A 22,940-nucleotide genomic window follows, 5' to 3' on the forward strand; every position below is an offset into this window, starting at 1 on the left:
AAAAAAAAAAAAAGGCAGCCCCAGGAGAGAGAAAGCATCACTCGGGTTGGGCTCTGCAGAGCTATGCTGTATACATGGGTTGTAAAGGAAGCAGTCGCTGAATTCTGCAGCCACTTCAAGCAGGCGGGTAGCTTTATTCACATACACAGTCCCATGGAACGTCAGGACTACTCCCGTGAGTGGGGCTGCTCACTGGATTTAGTGGCCCGATGTGCCAGAGCGCTGAGAACAATGGGAGTTGAGCGCTGGAAAAATCCGGCCAGAAGTGTTTGCAGGATCAGGGCCCAAGAGCATGGGGAGAATCGTACAAGGAGCTCCATGCCGGCAGTCCTCTGCCTCCCCGCAGACGCTCCAGTGACTCCAGGAGTGGAGGAGAAGGAGGCGGTGGGGTGGGGGTGGGAGATTGGGGCCTATTAATTGGTTAGAGAAAAGAGTCCTTTTTCCTCGTTAGTTTTCTGTACATTTAATTTAACGTGATCTGAACAGTCGCCAGCATGCGAGCCAGTGGGCCGGCCAGCCAGCCACGTGAGCTCCTGCCTGCTTGGCTTCTCTAGCCTTGCTCCCTCCACTCAGAGTGCCCAGGTCGTCTCTCCACGGCGCCATGCCTGTCCAGCTCAACGAGCCACTTGTTCAATTAGGAAGTAATGAAGGAGGATGCTGGAGCCGTTTGCCAGAGACACAGGGCAAGCCGGAGACATGAAGCTCCATGCGGTCAGCAGACTGGAAAGCACCTGCAGGGTGTGGGCCGATTTGCCCAGACAACTGAGCTGGGATGCAGTGGTAGAGGAGAGGCACGTACATAAGCTGGTGGAAACAAGTCCAGCCAGACCTACTGGGACAGGGAAGGAAGAAAGACCATGTCCTGCAGAGCAGGGCTCGGATGGTCTCTCTCATTGTTTGCCCCTTAGTTTAAGAGGGACTGGTTCTTGCAAAGCAAAAATAATCCAGGATGGCCCCCAAGATAAGAGATTCCAGGACAGAGATTCTTTACGGACCCAGAGAAGGGGATGCTCCCTGCAGCATGAATTCAGGCCAGGAACATGGGTGCATCTCATTCAGAATCCATGCAGGGACCTCTTACCACAGGAATTCCTCCTTTCAGAACCCAGCACCACAGGTTCTCCTTTGCCCATTTCATCATCACAATTTAGAGATGCTTTCAGCATCATCAGAGCCAGACCCTTACATTTCCCCCCTTCCCTTCCTTGCACCCCCTCCCAGGCATCAGGGTGGGACAATCTTTGGGTTTCTGCAAGCCAACCCAGGGCAGGGATCTCCGTCCCGTGATCCAGCGAGATGCAGTTTCGGGGGGTGGGGTGCAGGACCAGTCCTCACACTGCAGGAATCCAGGTTCGCAATGCGCTTTGCCGAATTTGAGAGGAATGCTCCCAACTCCCTGGATATTTGGTAGATCTTCAGCCAAGAACATACAGGGAGAAAGGGAATTTAAAGAGTTTTCAGACACACCCCTCACTGGTTCAGTGTCATCGTGAAGTGACATGGGCTAGGGTCTCAATGGGAGCTTGCCACTTGACTCAAACTTCAGCTTGGATCACCTACCAGAAATAAATCAGGTAGCGCTGGAAGAGTCCTTCCTCCCCACACTGAGGCAGGGCTAAGAATATGTAGGAAATGCAGCTGCCGTGGGAATGAGTTGGGGGAGGGGGAGAAATTCAGAGAACTGCCAAGTTGTTAAGAGATGAAGTCTTATTTCTTTTTAAATTCACAACAACCTTCCAATTCTCTGCTTCCTCATTCATTTCAGCAGGGAGATAAGATTTATGCCTTGAGTTGACCCACATTGGCTGTCCAGGTGGCAGCTTCCCAACAGTTAAAGCCATGTTTACTATCGTTATGATGTTTTTGGTTCATTTATTTTTAAGCAGCTCTCGACAGTGCAGTTTCCCGAATAGTGCAGCACTAGCCAGGTGTCTCTCACGGCTAAAGAGGGATCAATAATCCAGCTGGGGAGAAAGCAACCTCAAGAACAGGAGCTGACCTCACCTTGAGGATCTCAAGGCCCCTCGGGTGGGGTGACCGAAGCAAGGGGCTACCGCAGGATAAGGACAGAGACCCCAGCCCCCGAGCCGGCACACTTGCTCATGCATGCACGCAACTCCTCTCCAGAGTGCGTGACAGAGTCAGCTCGCTAACGCTCAGGCATCCTTGTGAGACAGGGACTGCCCTCCTTTGATAGATGGGAAACTGATGCATCAAGAGGTTAAGGAACTTCCCCAAGGTTGCAAAACAAATTGGTGGCACAGCTAGGAACAGAACCAAGCCTTCAACACGGGATCATCTTCTTTGCCAGAGGCTTACCTCAGCATTCACAGCCTGTTCCATATTGGCTGAAAGCTACAAAGGGAATCAATATCAGAGGCAGGAAAAACTCCTGGTTCCTGGCCCTGTGCTCAGGCCTCTCTCCGTTAATACTCTCCCCCACCGGAGGAGCTGCCCCTTGATCTCTTTCTGAGCCAAAGGCCCATCATTCAGATTCCAGTGCTGGAGGCATGTGGTTAACGGATGGCCCTGCTGTTCATAACCAGATGTCAGTTAGGGGTTGGATTGTGCCAAGAAGCATGAGGATTTATGGCCCATTTAAAGTAACTGATTCTCTCATTATCCCATGTTCTTTTCTAGTCTATTGCTTATGCAGCTGAACATTGTCTGCCTTTTTCACTGGCACTACACAACAACGGAGGTTCTCATTATGCCAGGCACAGCGATGCGCTGGGTCTGTGCCGGTTAATTCAGAACACAGCACGACGTGCGTTCATACTATTCTTTCCAGCACGCGCGGTTGCATTTGCCAACAGTGAATTTCATTTTCCATGGGGGAGTCCATTCCCCTCGCTTGGTTAGGTCCCTCCGGAGTTTTCTTGAGGATCATCTTCTCTAGGTTCGACTATCCTAAATAACTGTCATCTGCAAACATGCCTCACGTTTTGCCACGCCTTGCTGCGTTTCCTCTTCACCCTCCACTATTAATGAGGTGATTTGCCCATCAGCTGCAGAGCATGGCATACTGGGGCCTTCTTTCCTTTTTTATAGGATCAGATGAACAGTTGTCTTTAAAGTTCACTCAGCCTTTATGTCTTACGGATGTTGCAGGCATCTGGCTTTTTGCCGAACACAAAACACGCTCCCACCAGAACCTACCCAATGGAAATCCCATGCTTTGGAGATTAGAATGACAACGTGGAAAATCCCAGCAGTCTTAGGAACACTGATATCATTAGTCCATTCACACTGCTGCAGTCCTCACCGGCACTGCTGGAGAACCTTCCCAAAGCCGGAGCCTCCACCTACAAGGCTTGGGAACCACTGGGTGAAACCTCATTCTGCCACAGTGAGAACAGGCGCTAAATACCCCATTGGCCTAGGGAGACCTGGCCCGCGTGGACAGAGCTCTGCTTGGGATGGGAGTTCTCCTGGCTGAAGCTTTAACAGAACTGGGTCAGCTCCCTTTCGAGAGAAGGTTTATTTTCAGCTCTGCGCACTGACAAAGTGAAGGACGGGAACGCAGAGCCTTGCAGAGATGCAGGAAGAGCGGCTTTGCCTGCCTTCTTATTAATATTTAAACGATGCTTTACAGCCTCCGCCAGGAATCTAACCCCACAGATTGAGGCAGGCAGGCGTTAGACAGGGGAAGGAGATTGCTGCTTCAGGTTCTGCAGACTGGGTCAGCCACCTTTCCCCATCCACCCAAGGGAGGTCAGGCCGGAAGATGCCCTGATGATTCATAGGGGAGGCGGGAGGGCTGAAGACAGATGCCTGTTTGTGGAGGGGAGGGGAAACACAAGCAGTGGCTGTGCTGTAGGGGTAGGAAGGGGAATAGCAAGATAAGCGCTTCACTCTCCATGGAGGGCAAAGGGGAACCAACTCCAAGGCAGGCAGATTTGTATCCCAGCAAGGCCAGCTCCTGTTTGCCTGCAGCTCGTGCTATGCCATCCCGTAGGCTCTTCCAACGTCAGTTTGATGCTCCACACTCCCCTCCAGCCCCACCTCCACCGCCATGTCCCGCAGCCTCATTGCCTCTCGTGGTAGTGCCCCGTCCCAGAGCACACACAGAGAGACGGGTGGAGGAGACGGGCTGCGGGTCTCTGCTAACAGCTCCTGAGAGGGGGCCGATAAGGACACACGTCCGTCCGCGAGGTCAGCCTCAGCCCCCTCCCAGGAGATGAGGCCGTGTTACCCGCCCTGTTTTCCAGAGGCGGGAAGAGACACAAACAGAGGTTGGCTGGCTTGGCTGAACAGCAGAAGAGCACCGCCACCACGCCTGCCGGTGCTAGGAATCCCAGTGGGTCCTCAGCGCACGACTCCCCTCGCCCTGCCCTGCGCGAAGCAAACGCTAAAGAGCAGATTTGACTAACTGCACAGACACCAAAATGTCAGGATTTTCCATCAGCTCTGCCACCTTCCCCCAGCTGCAGTGGGCTGAGCAAAGCGAGAACTCAAAAGGCTCAAACACTCAGCAGCCTCCAGCCCAGAGGCCCCTGCACCGGCATGAGGCTGCCCTGTTCCCAGCTTCTGTTTGGAGGGAGAGAGAAGGGACGGGTCTGGTAGATTTCCACAGAACCTTTTCCGGTTCTAGTGCTTTGCTTGGGACTTCAGCGCCTTCCTGGACTCCTCCCTCCCTCCGCCTGCGAGCTTTTTGCACCTAACCCCAGTGCAGCTCAGACAACAGCGCCCGCTCCAGCTGGAATTTTCCAAGGCACCTAGGAATCAGACTTCCACTGAACTGCAAAGGCATCTGGGTGCCTAATTCCCTGAGACTCCTTGCCAAATCCTAGCCCATTTATACTCCAGCCAACCACAGGATCCCCTCCCCGTGGCTCTGCTGTGCTCCCACTTCTCTGCCAGAGTCCCTTCTGTCCAGTCCCCCAACCTGTCTGCTCTGAGCAGGAATCAACTCACGCTCTTTACATTAGATGGCCCTGCTCAGCAGACGTACACCCAGCCCCATCGCCTCCAGCCAAGAACAAACTCCCATTCAGAACTGACCCCTCGCTGAGTTGTGCTGCCTGGCCAAGTCTCCTGAGCACTGGCCCAAGGCAGAGCCTACCCGCGAACGAGGCCTTCAAGGCAGTCAGTTAATAAGCACCTCCGGGTTAGGTATAGAAGAGCAGTGGGAAGCAGTGATCTAGCACTGGAATGTGCAGCATCCCGGGAGATGCCCAGGGCTTGCAGAAATCAGCCCTCGGAGGATGATTTAGACTCTGCTAGAAGCAGGTTTTTTTGCAAAAACCCCCGTCCTCACTTAAACATCTTTAATGCACGCGCACCCCTACCTCCCCACACCCCCTCCCTGAGCGACCCACCCCCACCACAGACAAGACACAAAATGCTCGGAATCAATCCTCTACTCACCCACAAAAGAGCAGAGATGGGCGACAGGAGATTCAGGCACTGGAAATAAGAATGTAAAGGGACGGTCAGTAATCCATGGGCCACACAGACTCCAGATTCCTGAATCCAAGTTAGCCAGCCCCATGGGTCCCAGAGTTACACAGACAGCATGCTCAGAGCTGGCACTAGGCATAAGCAGACTAAGAAATTGCTTAGGGCCCCGAGTAGCTCAAGGGGGCCCCCGATTCGCTTTTTATTCTAAGAACTTGCCAGTTTTAGTATTGGGGGGGCAAAAATATTCCTGCTTAGGGCCCCCAATCGGTTAGCACCGGCTTGGAGCATGCTTCACTCCCAGCCCGTCAGGCAAAATGCTCTGTTGAGCAGCTGGGCTTTGGGTTGTTGTGACAGAGTCAGCATCCAACAGGGAGTCAGATTCTAGCGGGGCCTTCACTGAGCGCTCCCTGCCTCCAACTCACGAGCCCGGGGCCAGTGATTAGAGCACATCTCAGCCATTGTAATAGCACCTGGGAAAAAGGGGCCCATTCTCCAAGCTGTCCCAGGCCTTACAGACAGACAGCAGCACCTCGACTGGCAAAGCAGGGAGATTGTGCAGTCAGCCGCCCCAGCGTGACATACTGCCCATGGCTGGCACCCTCAGCCAGGTGTGCCGTGGCATTCAACCCCCAGGGGTCTTCAAGGGCCTCCCCGCATTACAATAACTCAAACTACATGTCCATCAGGTCTCAGCAAGAGAGTGCGTCTGTCTCCCTGGAAGGGGAGCATGAAGTGAGGGTTAATCCCTGAAAAGCCCCCCCGAGTTACTCATGCAGTCCTGTTTCTGAGCAGAGGAGACCGCTTCACTCAGCATCACTCATCCAGGGAGCAGATCCCACCGAGTTCCTGAAGGAGGGTCTCCATCCATAGAGCCCTTCGATGGGCCATTATTTAGGCTTCAGGCCCTTCCCCTACCCTGCTGGTTCTGCAGTAGCTGGGCCTCCAGATCCTCAGGGGCAGGGGCACCAACCCCTCTTCTGCTACACGGGAGACTCATCTGCAGCGAGCGCCTTGTCCTGCCTCCGCACCGTTCTCTCCTGGTTGCCTCACACGGGCCCGGCAGACCCCAGTGTGACACGGGGCACCTGGGCTCTCCCGCTGGCTGCCTCCGAGCATGGAGGTCATGGACACACACTTCCAGGCGGCAGGCGAAGCAGAAGCGGTGCCAAGGCTTAGACCAGGGGCTACCCAGAGATTGAATAGCCTCCGTTATTCTCTTTAACGAAGGGGGAGGAAGCGAGCAGGCCAGATGGATGCCGGCACCCGGGAAGCCGTGCTGCAGAGGAGGGCTGGGCTGCTCTCCAAGGTATTTTATCCAACGCCCCCCTCCCAGACACTCGGCTTCATGCTCCTCTCAAACCGGATTTGCACATGCTGGCAATTTCCTCCCTCATTAAGCAATGAAGCCTTGGTTCACATGACCCAGGGAACAGTGGTGTCTGGAGCATGGAGCACACTGCCCTGCCGGCTTCCAGGAACATGGCACAGCATGGGCAGGGCCGGCCCAGCGGAGAAGGGCATGGCACGCAGCAGGAAGGGTGCACTGCACTGCCCAGCATGGTACCCTGCTCCTGCCCCCACAGAAAGGGGGCTGGGGGATCACAGCGGCCAGGGAACCCGGGCACTACCCCAGGATGGCAGGGCAGGAGGGACCCAGCTCCAGACAGTACAACCTAGCCTGGCTGCCCCAGCAGGTTCCCCCAAGCTCAGAGCAGCCCCCCTGGGCTAGCCAGAGCGCTCGGGTCCTGCTGCGTCCGGGGAGCCTCGGACTCCCCCACCCCGGGCCTGGAGCGCCGCATGGTGCTGCGGGAGCCCCCGGCTTCCCTGCGGCTCCCGGGAGCAGAGCGCACAGCCGCCAGGGGAGGCGGGCCTGAGCTCGGCGAGCCCCCGGAGGAGACACGGGGAACCCCGCCGCCAGCATGCGGGCAAGATGCGCTTCATTGCCGGAGATCCTGCCCCGGGCACTGCTGCAGCACGGAGCGGGGGGGTCAGTGTAGATCTGCCGGGGAGGGGCACAGGAGCCGTCCGAGGAGGGCGGGGGGTTCGCCCCCGGGAACAGCCGAGTCCCACTGCAGCAATGCAGGCGGCTCGCCCCCAGCCCTGACCCCCTCCGGCCCCCACATCGCACGCACTTCCAGCAGGACCGCGGGCTGCAGCCCCGGGAGAGGGGAGCTGCATGCGGCTCCCCGACTCCGCAGCGGGGGAGAGGACAGCCTGCGCGGGGGGGGGGGCTGCCTACAGGGGGTGAGGGTCAGAGAGGTGGGCGGGGGGACTCCACCCCCTGCGCCATGGGTGGGGGGACCCCCCTCTGCAGAGCCACGGGCCACTGCAGCTACGGCCAAAGCGGTTGTTTTTTTTGTAAAAGGACCCTGGTGCCCCTGCCAGTCCTGTCTCCAGACCCCCAGCACGGCAGGAGCTGGCGACCCCCTCGGGGAAAGGGGGCGAGACCCACCACCAGGGCACCTTTCCCCCCTACACCCCCCCGGCTCCCCGCCTCTGCAGCCCCGCGGCTGCAACAACTTTTCCCCTGCAACGATCAAAATGGCAAAGCCAAGCGCGGGCTGCTCCCTACCTGCCCAGCCAGAAGGAGAAGCGGCGGCGGCGGCTTTTCCCCTCCTTGTGCTCCAGCCTAGTGCCCGCCCGAGCGCTGCATCCCAGCTGATGCTACTGATGCTCCATCCAGGGCTACACTGCACGAGCTTAGCAACTTCAGGGCGGGGGTGGGGGGGCTGGACGGGAGTGGGGGGGACTCCTGCAAGCCTGGCCCGGGGAAGATGCAGCGGCAGGGGGTGGGTGGAATGTCCCACCCGGAGCAAATCCCCGGGGCAGCCGCCCTGACTCCGGATCAGAGGGGCTCTGCCTTGTGCCCTGCCTGAGTCCCGCCCGCCCAGCGCCTGGGGTGGCCCGGCTGGCTGCCGGTGCCGCCGGCCCCCCACCCCCGTTTCCCTGGGTCAGGTTGGTGCAGTCCGGCTCAGAGCCCTACACAATCACCGTCAAGGACTGAATGGGAGCTGGAGCGATGATTGACAGCTGCTCCCCCCGCAGGACGCCTGCTCCTGGGGGCCAGGGGGGAGCTGCTGGGACGCCAACCAGGCGGCTTGAGTCAAAGTTTGCTTTATAAACAGGTCCAAGCCGGGAATGGGCCTTAAAACCAGCCCCCCCCCCCCCGCCTCGTTAGGGGAGGCTCCCTGATTAGATGCCCCCGTCTTGGTGCAAAGCGGCAGCCGATCCCAGGCGCTGCGGTGCGGCCAGATGTGAAAGGGCCCCCGGTGTGGGCCTGCAGGAGATCTGGCCAGCGGCCCTACGTTTTGCAGCCAGACCCTTGGAGTCCGTGGGGCAGGCTGGAAATTGGGGACGCATCTAAACGAGGATGTGGGGGGGGGTGTTTTAGTGGAGGCAATCGGTAAATGAATCAGTCCAACCAGGCCAGCAGCCCCCTGTGATGTGAAGGTCAGTCTGCTGCCCCTGTCCCTCCAGTTCACATCAAGGCCTGTTTGCACCTTAGAAGCTGCCTGGGCGAGGCTGGGGTAAGTGGGTGGGTAAGGGGCAGTTGGGGGGCAGCGAGGGGCAGCAATTGTGGGGTGGGCTCACTAGCCGGGTGTGTTTGCTGCAATGATCCACAGTGAAATCCTTAGCAGTGTTGCCATTGAAACAGTTCTCTCCGAGAGTCCCATTTAACCCCTTGGTGTGGGGAACGGGGCAGTTCACATCTCAGAGCCCTTGTTTCGGGCTGTCTGCAGACTCAGCCAGACAGCTCCGCCTTTGAGCCAATCGGGGCACGTTTTCAAAGTTTGCTTTGCAACCGTTGGGATCAGGAACTTGATTAAAATAGGAAAGAAAGCTGAGACGATGGTGCAGAACCTTGCAGCCAGGGGTGGATTCTTGCCGCTGTGGAATTGCAGAGTCCAGGGGCCCTGCTATATTGTCAATGGGGGAGAACGCTCTATGGGGAAGGTGTGCACCTGCATTCTGTATGCTACAGCGCATGTGGGCATGCAGAGTGCCTAGCGTGCAGACACAACATTGCAATTCGCACATGCCGTTGCACTCTACTGGATGGACCCAGAACTGCTCCCCTCTATGTCAGAGACTCTCCAAAGCTAACAGAGATTCTCCTTTAGCCCAAGTGGCAATAGGAGTCGTGAGTTCTATCCGGGCTGTGATGCACACTGGATAGACAACCATGTAGTCCCTACGCAGCTATGGAATTGTTATAGGGCGTGTGTTAGAAATTCTCACACATTTTTCATAGTGTGGACCGTAGAGAGGATCTTCCCACTGGTTCACCATTGCTTTGGCCCCCTCCCCTCTCATGGACAAATGGTGCTCCCTCCCCAGAGATGACCCTGTACTGGATTGGAAACACAGAGGAGCTGCTATTGGGAAAGGTGGAACCAGGGCAAACTGGCACCTTCTCCAGCTGTCTTGATGAGCATAAAGGGAGACAGACAGAGGCAAAGAGAAACACACACAGAGTCAGGGATTCGGTGAGGTGGAGGGGGTTGGGACTGAGAGTTACCTACGTCACAGGACACACACCTCTGCCCCTTAGGGCAGTGGTTTTCAAACTGTGGTCCGCAGACCCCTGGCGGTCCGCTGATTATGTCTAAGATTTCCAAAGGGGTCCGCACCTCCCTTTCGAAATGTGAAAAAAGGCTGAAAACCACTGCCTTAGGAAATGAGCCACCGGCCAGGGCCAGCTGTGAAAGGGAAGGTACATAGCCGCTATGATACTGCCGCTAATTTAATTTGCCTCTTTTATGGCCAGTAAGTCACAAATTGCTGCGATCTGGACTCAGCTAGGACCAACCCTGTCTGGGGACTTGACCCCCAAAGCCTCAAATTGAGGCTTCTCAGTTTTGCAGCTAATTCCAGATTATCCTGGGGGGATTTGGTTTCTATCTCACAATCAGGTGTGTTTCTATTGATATTAAATCTCTCCAGCCCCGCGGGCTGCTTTTCCTTTTCGCTGTCAGGTGCTTTCAGAAAGAGCAATTACTAAGGGCGCAAGACAGAGGATCATTTTAGTCAATGCTTGCAGCCAGGGAAATGTCTTCACATTGTAAAATGGAGAGCAGCCCAGTGAAAAGCAAGCCAGGCTCAGAGATGGGAGCCGGTCCTTCCCTGCATGAAACCAGCTCAACTTCATTCATTCCAGCAGTTTCACTGGGTTCCCCCCATGTCTCCCTCTCCCCCGCCTTACTGTGCCCCAGGAGATGAATGGCACCTTAGCATAAGAAACACACAGGGCCAACAGCTGCTTTAAGGATGCTGAACATTGGCATCACAACAGTCTGAGGGCACGTCCCAGTGGATGCAAGGGTACGTGTCCCGAGAAGGGGTGTGTGTTTGCATACCTGTGAATGTCTGTGTATTTGCTAAGATACATGCATGTGTATGTGTGTGTACATGTGTGAGGACCCATGTGTATATGGGCATATGTGTTTACCCAGATTGTAAATTCTTTGGGGCAGAGCCTGTCTTTTTGTTCTGTGTTTGTACAGCTCCTAGCACCGTGGGGGCCGGGGCCATGACTGGGGCTTTTAGGTGGTACCGCAATCACAGAATGCATACTCATAATAATAATGTGTTTGTGCATGTGCCACTGGGAATTCTTATGTACACGTCAGGTACAGTAGTGTGCATATGTTTAGGTTCCATGTGCGTGCATACATGTATGGGGACACGTGTTTAGCTGTGCATGTACATGTAGGGGTTAAAGTAAGAAAGTGTGAGAGGAGAGGGCAGCTCTGTCTCCATCCCCAAGTCCACTAAAACAGGGGAGCTCCCTCTGAACCCGGCTCCCCTCCAGCTCCTCTCCCTCTCTGCTGCTGCAGGGAGAACAGCCCCTTCTGTTTCAATCTACTTTAGCCACTGCAAACTTCTCTGTCCAGGCGTGTCACAGCCCCCCGCTGAATCCAGCACACCCAGCTGGGGCTGCAAGGGGGCAAAAGAATGGCAGAACCGAGATGGCTCCAGCTGTGCCAGCAAGTGGGTTTCTCTGCCCCCTGCTTCCCTGGCTCCACTCTGCAGTCCGGGCACACCAGGCGTTCAGTTTGCAGCTGCTGCTGGGAGCTGACGTGGTGGTTCTCATTCCCGCAGCAGGGACGGGGGCAAGCGTTCCTGGGTGGTGTCCAAGAACTGCCAAAAGGGGCTTTGAAAGTGTTTGTTTAACGCACGGCACAGGAGGAAAAAGCCACCCTTGCTCTTTCCTTTCATGTCGCCACCTGGCAGCTCTCCCCTCCCCGCTCCTCCCTTCCCGAGGATGAGCGATGAATGCGCCACTCACAAGGGCACCCACGCTGCCATCTGGGATTACGGGGCCCGAACCAGCCTGACCACAATGCAGCCAATTGCCAGTGCACAATGGGCTGTGACACACAAAACACTCCCTTGCTGCTGCCCCGGCAGCCAAACAGTCCCCCACCCAGCAGTTCCCACTCTGTCTTTGTCCCTGTGGCTCTCTCCTCCACCCCCTTTTAGACCCACTGTCACTCACCCACCAGCTCCCACGCTTGCTCACACAGCCATAGAGTTGGGTGGGAGTTTGGGGGTTGCCCCTGTCCTGTGGATAGTGAGCTGCTTGCTCTGACAGGCTGTCCGGCTGGCTCCTTTCAGCTGCACCGTTTCCACTGTCAGAGCCACAGCTCAAGGCGTAGAGGTGACGTGCTGGTGTCACAACGAGGGGCCAAATCAACTCGGGTGTAACTCCAGTGACGGTAAGAAAGCTGCCCTGGGGTTGGCATAGGCCAGGGGATCAGCTGGCCAAGGAGAAAGGCCAGATCCTCAAAGGTATTTTGGCTCCTGACTTCTATGGAATTCAGTGGAAGTTAGGAGCTTAAATACCTTTGAGGATCTGGGCCAAGGTGCTTTCCAGGCTGGCCCAGTACATCTGAAAGCAAACCGAGACGCTTCCGGCATCCCTGGACTCCGTGGGCTCTGCTAACAGGCCTCTGCTTCATTGAACCTTATTGGGGTTTCCTTGTGCAGCGTGCCTGCCGCTTGCCAAGAGGAAGGGCCAACTCCAGGAGCACTATGGGAACAAGTGGCAGCAAAGGATTTTCGGGGGGGGGCAGAAGCTGGACTTGCAAGGAGACAGCATGGTCTAGTGGTTACAGTAGGAGTAAGGAAACGTGCATTCTCTGGATTCTCTTCCCATTTCCACCCCCACCCCCTGCATGAGCTTGGGTGAGTCACTTCCTTGCCCCGTGCCTCGGTTTCCCGACCTGTTAAGTGGGGAGAGTGACGCGGCGCTGCCTTTACTGGACATTCGGAGGCATTCAGGTGAAAGCTGCTGTCGCAGTGGGGTTCATACACACAAAGCATGAGAGGAGACGAGCAGGTGCGTATATAAGAGATTCCTGCCTTCTACCAAACCTCCGTCCAAATTACGTCACTAGTTACCAAGTGCCCCCTCCCACTAACTCTGTGGCTGCTGGTTTTCTCTGCCCTTCTCCCCCCACGACTCGCTGTTTGGGGACGTTCTATGTGGGCGTACCAGTCATGTTCATTAGCAAAAAGGAGAGTCAGACAAGGCAAATGGGCAGCCAGGGATTCTGTGCTGGGGATGGATGGACGGGCTCTCCCCATGGGCCGCAATTCCCAGCATCAGCACTTTGGATGGACATCAAGGCCCAGACCCTCAAAGGGATTAGGTGCTTAACTCCTACTGAAATCAATGGGAGTTGGGAGCCTAAATACCTTTGAGGATCTGGGCCAAAGACCCTGCTCTCAGCCTCAAAGCTCTTCACAACCCCACTTCCCCTACATCATCTCTGCTCATCTCACCTTAGTCCCTGTCTTCTTGTTCATTACATTCCGCTCTATCCTCTCGTCTAAATGCTTCCCCCCTTTCTGCCATGCTGTCTGCTAGGCCACCCGCTTCCTGTCTCATTCCTGGCATTGTACAAAGCTGGTCTGGTTTTCAGGAGCACTGAGCACCTGCCATTTCTATGGGTGGCAATGGGGCTTGCCTGAAAATCAGGGCAATAATAAATAATCAATCCCTCCAGAAAACCCACTTCTTCGGAGAAGTCTTCCTGTGCAGACACCCTGCCTGGCAGCGTCTCTTCCCGCCACCACATCTTCCTACGCTGGCCTAGGTGTTTGAATTGGACTGTAAGCTCTTCATGCCGGCAATTGGGGCCCATGGGAAAAGCTCTGTGGGCTGAATAGGAAATAATTGCAATACTTAATCAATAATATAATTTGCATTTAAAGCACCTTTCACATGAGGCTCCCTGTGCACTTTACAAAGCAACCTGGTCAGTCACAAGTAAGAACGGTAACAACAATACCCAGAAAGCGAATGGGACCCTGTTGGGCCAGGTGTGTACTCAAAGCCCCCACTCCTGCAATCAGGTCCCTACAAGCAGCCCCATATACCTGTGCAGAGTCTCACCGAGAGAGGAAGGATTCATAGATTCTAGGACTGGAAGGGACCTCGAGAGGTCATCGAGTCCAGTCCCCTGCCCGCATGGCAGGACCAAATACTGTCTAGACCATCCCTGATAGACATTTATCTAACCTACTCTTAAATATCTCCAGAGATGGAGATTCCACAACCTCCCTAGGCAATCTATTCCAGGATGAAAGAGTGGTTTGGACACTTGCCTAGGAGACTGGGATTCAACTCCCTTCTCTGCTACAGGCTTCCCGTGTGACCTTGGCAAGTCGCGTGGGGTGTTCGGAGCTCTGGTTAAAGCAGCAGGGAAGAGGCAGGTTAGCAGTAGCGTGAGAGCCTAAAGGGCGGTCCCAGAGCTGCTAAGCTGAGTTGCTGTGTTTTCACTTCTAGTTTAACCTGGGTTAGCTAACCTGAGTTCAGAAGGCGTGTGTGTCTAACCTGAGTTCAGAAGGGTGTGTGAGTGTGTGCCCATGTGTGTGTGTGGATTATGAGTCCTTCAGATACTAGGAGGCCATATAAGGACCTAAGACAGATAGACTGAGTCTCTGAATCTGGCCATGCAGCTCTGATTACAGGATCAGGACTAGAGTTAGGGTTTTGGAGGGTTTGTTTTGTTTTGTTTGCAAAAAAAGCTTTTAGAAAACCTAAAATCGATAGAAATGTCTTCAGGATAATAATTATTTAATTTCAGTGGTAACTGCTTGAGTACTGCCCAATTCTTTGTGATTTTATCTCATGAGATGCATTGTTTTACTTAAAGCCCCAGCTGCTGGAGTCATGTGATTATGCGAGACGCTCAGCTTTCATTAAACAAAAATAAAGTCTCTAATCCCTATGGTTGCAGAGAGCTATTTGAAAATGTGACCAGAGAAACAGATGTCAAAGAACCTAAAACAAATTATTTAAAAAACCCTCATGATTTTTAAGCCACACTCGTGCTTTCTGGGTGGCTGGACTCATGGTTTTTTAATGTTTGGGGTTGGCAATGCTGTAGGTTTGAGCCAAATAACCAATTCCCTGCAGTTTCTGGTGCCCAAACGTTATAGCCTTGACCCTGAAAATTGACTAATGGATTAATCCATTTCTATTGTCCAATCTGAGAGAAAGGCAGAACAAAAGAAGCAGATAAGCAGCATACAGAATGAAAAGAGAATGAGCATGTGGCAATTCTTTCTATTGCAACAAGCTCCACGAGGGTGTTATTTGTAATGACAGTGGGGCAAATAATGGCTTTTTTGGTTCACTGGCAATTGTGAAAATTCAAAAATAATATTGTTTTGGTTTTAACCAAAACACATTTTTTAAAAAAATTTCAGTGAATCGACAAGTCGAAAAAAATTCATTTTCGGTTGAATGCAATGTTTCATTTTGACAAAAATTAAAATATTTTGTTTTGATTTCAACCATTTTTTAAAACATTTTAATTTAAAAAAAATTAATGTAAAGGAAAAATTGAAACAAAAAGTCATTTCAAACCAACCAAATCAAAATGTTTCAGTTAAAAACCATCAAAACCAAATGTTTCAATTTTTTTCAGTAGGTTTTTTTCCCCTCCCAACCGAACCAATTCAACCAAATCAACTTGAATTTTCAAAATATTTCAGTCACTGAATTTGCATTTTTCACCAAAAAGTTGGGGTTGAAAAGTTTTGCCCAGCAATGTGTGTAACCTAGAGAGGGACATTTTTACATCTGGTGGTGAGTGGCCAGAACAATCAAGCTCCCCAGATGGTCAGCGCTCTGGACAGCCAGCAATCCAGAGGTCAATGCTCCATATAGTCATTGATCATTATAAGGCAGCTTTCACCATCCACCGTATATCACAGACCCGGAAAAGGCGCCTGTCCAAACAGATGCTTCTTATAACAAGGTGATATCCACAGCAGGTTTCCCTACATTTCTGCACCAACTCAATCACTTTACAAAGTCCAGGATTGCTCAGAAATAATGAAGGGAGCAGATGGCCCAGACAGATGGGAGGAAGAGGCATTCTCGCTCTAAATTACACAAACAAACATTTATAAAGTGATTAAAATCACAGCCCCATTTTTTAATTCTTGGTAAAACAATGAAGGGGCAGGGGGCAAGTAAATTCACCATTGGCACTCTTGTCAAGGAACTCCAGGAACCAGGGAAAGCTAATTCACCATTGGAGTCTGGCAGGTGCTGAGTGCCCTCAACTCATGGGGAGCTGCAGGTGCTCGGCACCTGTGAAAGCCAGCCCCGACGAGGCCCAGATCCTCAAAGGTCTTTAGGAGCATCAGGACCAGAGCTAGGACCCAGGAGTCCTACCTCCCAGTCCCCTGAACTGACCTGCATATAGATGACAGGCCACCTGGCCTTCCTAGTGAACTGACAACACCCTTACGCCTAGCATCTCTTTGAGTTTGTTTTATATTGACCATAGTTGAAGGAGGCAAGAGAGGTTCTGTCGCAAAGTGACATGGCCAATATGAAGAGCAACGTCCATGACAAATGCAAACAGACCGTTTTGCTCTTTTTCCCCTCTGACGCTAACTGAGCCAGCAACTGCTTTGAACTGGAGAGTCTCTGCCCTACAGCTAAGAGCCTTGACTTACATCTTCAAAAGTGACTAGTGATTTTGGGTGTCCAACATGGGACACCTTAAAGGGCCTGGATTTTGGAGAGCGCTGAGCCCCAACCCTCTGAAAAATCAGACCCCTTTGCCGTGTCTCTCAGTTGGACACCCAAACTCCAAGGCATTCACAAATCACTCGTCACTTGTGACAACGCAGGCCCTTGCCAACAAGCTGCAGGCGTCCAGACACCAGAGGAGCAGGTGGGAATATGTCTTTTGACCATAACTTATTCATCCCACGGTGCATTTGTGTATCTGTCATACATGAAGGGGCCTGTTTTTCTGGTAACTGCTTGAGGATGATTTAATCAGGGGATGGTACAAAGGTGGGGCATGGAACATCAAAACAGCCTTAAAGGTGCCCTACAAAGAGAACAAATGACTTGTGCCCTCTTTAACTGTAGCATACAGAGAAAGCCTCTAAGGCAGCCCTGCACAACGCGTAAAGTGTCGAGGGCCATATTATTCCAAAGAAAACAGCTATGGGCCGAATTCCCCCGGCCCCGCCAAAACACGCTCCCCCCAGCGCCGCCTGCCCCATGGAAACAACCCCCCCCCAGCACCGCCCAGCCCCCCCGAAATAACCCCTCTAGCGCCGCCCGCCCCATGGAAACAAACCCTTCTTCCCCAGCACGGTCCCGCCAAAACAGCGGTATTGAATCTTGGTAATATGTTATAGTGGGCCCCTAAGGTAGTATAATTAAGGTAAAAGAAAAATGTCTTTTCGCTAGAAGTAGAATAAGATCTTCCCCCCACTTTGTAATCAATTGCCCTGTTGAATGAATGAGGTGTGAATGAGGAAGGCATAGAAGGCAGCACCTCCAGACAGATGCAACCCTTGGAGAGGGGATGGGAGCCAGACCAGATCAGTAGAACAGGTCAGCCACCGCTCGCCTCCTCAGCCCCCCTCCCCCGCCGCCGGCTCACCTGCCCCCCCCCACTGCCTGCCTCCTCATCCCTTCACCCCCTCGGCTCGCCTCCTCACCCCCTGCCACTGCCCGCCCGCTCACCTCCTCAGTCCCCCACTGCCCCCCGGCTCGCCTCCTCACCCCCCGCCACTGCCTGCCCGCTTGCCTGCTCAGCCCCCCACTGCCCCCCGGCTCGCCTACTCACCCGCTGCCACTGCCCGCCCGCTCACCTCCTCAGCCCCCCACTGCCCCCCGATTCGCCTCCTCACCCCCTGCCACTGCCCGCCCGCTCACCTCCTCAGTCCCCCACTGCCCCCCGGCTCGCCTACTCACCCGCTGCCACTGCCCGCCCGCTCGCCTCCTCAACCGCCGGCTCACCTGCCCCCCCCCCCCGCCACTGCCCGCCCGCTCACCTCCTCAACCGCCGGCTCACCTGCCCCCCCCCCCAGTGCCCGCCTCCTCATCCCTTCACCCCCTCGGCTCGCATACTCACCCCCTGCCACTGCCCGCCTGCTCACCTCCTCAGCCCCCCACTGCCCCCCGATTCGCCTCCTCACCCCCTGCCACTGCCCGCCCGCTCACCTCCTCAGTCCCCCACTGCCCCCCGGCTCGCCTCCTCACCCCCCGCCACTGCCTGCCCGCTTGCCTGCTCAGCCCCCCACTGCCCCCCGGCTCGCCTCCTCACCCCCCGCCACTGCCCACCCGCTCGCCTCTTCAGCCCCCCACTGCTCCGGCTCGCCTACTCACCCCCCTCGCTCGTTTGCCTCCTCAGACGCCGGCTCACCTGCCCCCCTACCACTACCCGCCCGCTCGCCTCCTCAGCCCCCCTCCCTCAGCCGCCGCTTTCCTACTCACCCCCCACGGGCCGCACAGATAATTAATTATTATTCTGCTATAGCTATGCCAGGCAATTTTCCTGTGTAGAAAAGTCCTAAGGTTGGAATTTATGAAGTGTTTTTTTTCTCCCGATTGTTTTAAATCCCCCTAGGAATGCAAGTATCTTGTCCTCCCTGTTTTTCACTGGAGAACTCCTTGGATGTCTAGAGATCTAGAGTAGGAGCGTTCTTGGCCCTCAGTTGAAGGGTCTGAATCTTTTACATAGTGAACTTTTCTCCCAAGTGTTTGTTAGGTGTTTGACTTAAATATTATCACCTTTACTGCAGTAGTTCCTAGGATCCCCAGTCATGGAGCAGGGCCCCATTGTGCCAAGCACTGTACAGACACAGAACAAAGAGATGGCCTCTGCCCTGAAGAGCTTATAATCCAAGTATAATAATAGATGCTTAATAAAAACAAGCCGGGGGGGGGGGAATCAAAAGCACCTAAGGATTTAGGTACCTAGTTCTCATGGAAATTAGGCATCTAAATCCAAGTGGCAGGTTTGGAAATATCAGCCTAAAAGCTTTAAATTGTCTGTTTCAGGAGCCAAGCTCTCCTGAGGTCAGAATCGCTCTAGTTCTCCAAGGAGCAATGCTGCAAAACAGGGACATCGGTACCTGGGACTGGTAACATAAAGAACAAGCAAAAATCTGTCAGGCCTTTTTTCAAGCCCATAAAGCAGCTCAAAGAGACCTAGAGCCATTCCTCCCTCCCCCCCTTCACAGACCACCTATAGAAAGGAAAATACTTATGAGGGGTTAAAACCCAACCTAGATTGAGGGTCGGGCGCACTTGATGTGGGTAAAAAGGGCAAGGACTGCCGAGGATTTTAAAATAGATTGGGAGAGATTAGTATCATCTCGTCTGTGACTAAAAGCAACCTGAAGGGCTGGAGTTGCTAATGACAGTGCTGGGGAGTCTCATGCCATGTGGATTAGGTTTGCACTTGAAAATTGGTCTAAGGATCTGCTAGCCCTCTGGAAGGAGCGTCTGCCGCTTGGCCGGAGGCGAGGAATAAGACCTGCATGGACTGAGAGTGCAGCTCACCAAGAAGGTGATTTCCGCCCCCCCCCCCCCGTAATAATCTTCATATCTGTTTTAATCCACGGTTGCATGAGTGACAGAGCCACAGCTGACGCAGAATGATTTGAAAGCAACCCATTTCCGATTCAAAACCCTTCCCTAAAACCATGCTAATCCCCTGCGCTGGAATGGATTTCAGGAGGGAGATGGAGCTTTCTGCCAGGAGGATAATACGGGATGCGGGACACAAAGACTCAGATACGCAGGACTTTATTGTTCCATAAAATGCTAAGTGATTTACACAGCCCCCTGGGCACTGAAGCCGAGACGCTTGGATACAGAATGTCCCCTCCTCCCCCATGTCCCCTTTCTGCTCTGCCTCTCTTTACTGCAAGGCTCTCTGGGAAAAAACAGGCCTCGGCACTGCTCTCAGTCTCCCAGCTGGGCCCCATCGGTGTGAGCTTCCTCCCAGCAGTGCCCTGTCAGTGCCGGCCGGGCCCCATTGGTGTGAGCTTTCTCTCAGCAGTGCCCTGTCAGTGCCGGCTGGGCCCCATCGGCGTGAGCTTCCTCTCAGCAGTGTCCTGTCGGTGCCGGCCGGACTCCATCAGTGTGAGCTTCCTCTCAGCAGTGCCCTGTCAGTGCTGGCTGGGCCCCATCGGTGTGAGCTTCCGCTCAGCAGTGCCCTGTCAGTGCCGGCCGGGCCCCATTGGTGTGAGCTTCCTCCCAGCAGTGCCCTGTCGGTGCCGGCCGGGCCCCATCAGTGTGAGCTTCCGCTCAGCAGTGCCCTGTCGGTGCTGGCCAGGCTCCATCGGTGTGAGCTTCCTCCCAGCAGTGTCCTGTCAGTGCCGGCCGGGCCCCATCGGTGTGAGCTTCCTCCCAGCAGTGCCCTGTCGGTGGTGGCCGGGCCCCATCAGTGTGAGCTTCCTCCCAGCAGTGCCCTATCGGTGCTGGCCAGGCCCCATCGGTGTGAGCTTCCTCCCAGCAGTGCCCTGTCAAGGTGTGTCCACTTGCTCAGAGAGCAGCTGACACCTGCTGACCCTGGCAGGCTGCTTGGGAGCTCAACGAAGCTCGGAATCAGGTCTCTAAGTTTTCAGCAGGTGCTGGCCAATTGTGGCCAGAGTCAATGTCAAGCAGGGAGCTCAGGCTTGGGGCTTCTCTGGGGGTAGGGGACATTAGCAGAGACACCATGAGGGAGGCCCAGGGTTGGGCTGCATCCTCCATGTTCTGCTCAGACTCAGTCAGTCCAGATGCCTGATCCTGTCACTTCTGCTTTTTCCTGTCTCTCCATCTCCTGGGAGAATCTCTCCTTCGGGCTTGTTTTGCCCTAGTGACTGCAGGAGGGAGGCGAGGTGCCTGGTAGGGCCCTGGGGGATGCTGAGGCGTCTCCCTCTCCCCCTCACCAGGGAAATCTGCAGGTATTTCCTCAGTTGCCATGGCAGCAATGAAGCATTTGAGGCAGGGAGCCACTTTGCTCCAGATTCTCCCCAGCAGCAAGAATTTCTGAAGGGGGCAGGTCTCCGGTGTCTCCGGGCTGCACAGTGCCCATCAATGAACCTCGGGGAGCCAGGAGGCCGAGGCGTGAACCTGAACACAGGGAGCAGAATAGTGCACACACAAAAAGTCCATGTGTAGGTGTGCATGTGCAGTGGCAGATTAGCCAATGGGCCCAGAGGGCCCTCGCCTTGGGGCCCCGGCCAATTGGGAGGCCCTGAAAAAATGTGCGCCCCACCCCCAGTAGACATGCACCGGGGCAGGACGAGGCAAACCCCCACACCCTGACCCCTCTCCGCTCCCCAGCAGCTGCACCCGGCGGGCGGGGGAAAGCCCCAGCACCCGGACCCCAGCTGCGGCGCCGGGATGGATGAGCGCTGGCTCCCTGCCATGGCCTCAGGGCTGGGGGAGCTCTCACTCCTTGCTGTGGCCCTGGGGCCCTGGCAGGGGTTGTGGGGGGGATAGAGCTTTTCCAGTCTTATGGCTGCAGTGGGGGGGCAGAAAGGAGCAAATGGGGGTCACAGTGGGGGGGGGGGGGGGGATGGAATGGGTCGGGACTGTGGGCGGAACAGAGGAGGGGCCGCAGGGCGAAGGGGCAGAATGGGGTGAGGCCGTGGGTGGGGGCACAGGCGGAAGGGGCGGAACGGGGGCAAGGCCACAGGCGGAAGGTGTGGGGAGGGGGCCCCCACTTGCTCTGCCCCAGGACCCCGTGAAACTTTAACCTGCCTCTGTACGTGTGTATGCATGGATCCATGAGCAGGGGTGCGTGTGTGTGCGTGCACTGCGTGTCTCTATGTTTGTGAGAAAGTCTGCGTGGCCTAAAGAACCGAGCCTGGGGCTGGGATCCAGGTCTACCAGCTACGAGACACCAACTCCCCATAACATTATTGGGAACAGCAGGAGCTCAATACGTGTGCAAATCAGACCAGTAGTGGCGAGGCCTGGGTGTGCCTGCAATGTCCTGCCTGGGCAGGTGAACAGAGCTCCGGGCACATCATGTTTGCCGGATGTGTTCTGAACAGGAGCTGTTTGACAGGAGGCTGATCTTGTGAGCATCACATGCAGTGGCAGTTGGGTGTGTGTGTAGCGGATACTAGTGAATAGGTGTGTGTGGCAGGTATTAGTGAATAGGTGTGTGTGGCAGGTACTAGTGAATAGGTGTGTGTGGCAGGTACTAGTGAATAGGCCTGTGCTTGTATTTCACGCTATGAGGCTTGAAAAACCCTGCAAGAACCAATCTTAGTAAGAGATCCACCAATCCCCGGTGACTCCTCCGGCTGTTCCCAGGGGAGACTCAGATTAGACTTTTGTCTTTGAAACAGAAGATAGGAAAATTGTGCAGAATCCCTGGGGATGATCTCATTGGTCAGGGCTGAGAGACCCCTATGCTCCCACCCCAGCACCCCTCCACCCCCAGCCCCTCTCCCAAATCCCCCCTTTTTTCTTCATGTGCTTTTGCTCCACTGCACACGGCCCCACAAAGCCCAGGGACTACGTCAAGGTAAACAGGACTCCGATGCCATGTTGTGTAGAATACAGCCTGCCTTGGAGGGGGACGGGGGATGACAGGGAGAGGGGCTAGTGGAAGAGCGAGGGATTAAACGCAAATGCCCAGATAATGAGGATCTCTGGGAAAAAGCCCATTTGTATAATTTAAATCTCTAATGAGGCTTCCTGGAATACAAAGCCCTTTGTGATGTCCCTGTTCTCATCGGTAATGGAAGCTGTACTCCCACTAAATCTAGATTTAGCACTGGAGGGAAGGGAGGGCCATTTAATAATGAACAATTCCATCCCTCACCCCCGACACACTTTGGAGCATTAAAAATGCTTAAAGCTCACCTTGCGGGGAAGGCTGAGGTCAGACAGAGACAGGGTGCTGGGCACGGAGATGGGGATCCTTCAAACGGCTGCAGGAAATCCCCCCTTGCTCCCCAGCTTGGAAAGCCCCAGGATAAAGGGAGGAGTGAGCCGTTAATATATCTAGGGAGGAAATCAGAGAGTCCAGTTCTAAAAGGGTGCAAGAGCCTGAGTGTACGTGTCTACAGATGTGTGTATGCATGTTTACACACATGGGCATATACTCCTGTGAGTATTACATGTACATGCCTGCTGGTGCCTGTGCATGTGCAGTCATGCATACAACAGCACATGCCACTTCTCTCCCCCCCCCCCCGCACACACATGCCTTGCTTTTAGAATGTGAAGGAACTTTGCATTGACTTGGAGTGTT

General features: G+C 54.6%; 1 protein-coding gene across 4 annotated transcripts in view; it reads right to left on the reverse strand.

Annotated features, from left to right (window-relative positions):
- The window catches only part of HPCA (hippocalcin), a 35,142-nt gene extending 12,481 nt beyond the window's left edge, over positions 1 to 22,661 (reverse strand). For 2 of the 4 annotated variants that reach the window (XM_054011957.1, XM_054011960.1), the window contains exons 1-2: positions 7,976 to 8,098; positions 5,371 to 5,409 (exon numbers count right to left, since the gene is read on the reverse strand). The gene's annotated coding sequence lies outside the window, so the exon portion shown is untranslated. Of the gene's footprint in view, positions 1 to 5,370; positions 5,410 to 6,318; positions 6,593 to 7,975; positions 8,099 to 22,549 lie in introns of those variants that run through there. The other 2 variants (XM_054011959.1, XM_054011958.1) reach the window with 2 other exon arrangements.
- Positions 22,662 to 22,940: the final 279 nt, after the last annotated feature.

The sequence above is a fragment of the Malaclemys terrapin genome, chromosome 22, assembly GCF_027887155.1.
Source record: "Malaclemys terrapin pileata isolate rMalTer1 chromosome 22, rMalTer1.hap1, whole genome shotgun sequence".
In the NCBI taxonomy this organism is placed as follows: Eukaryota; Metazoa; Chordata; order Testudines; family Emydidae; genus Malaclemys; species Malaclemys terrapin.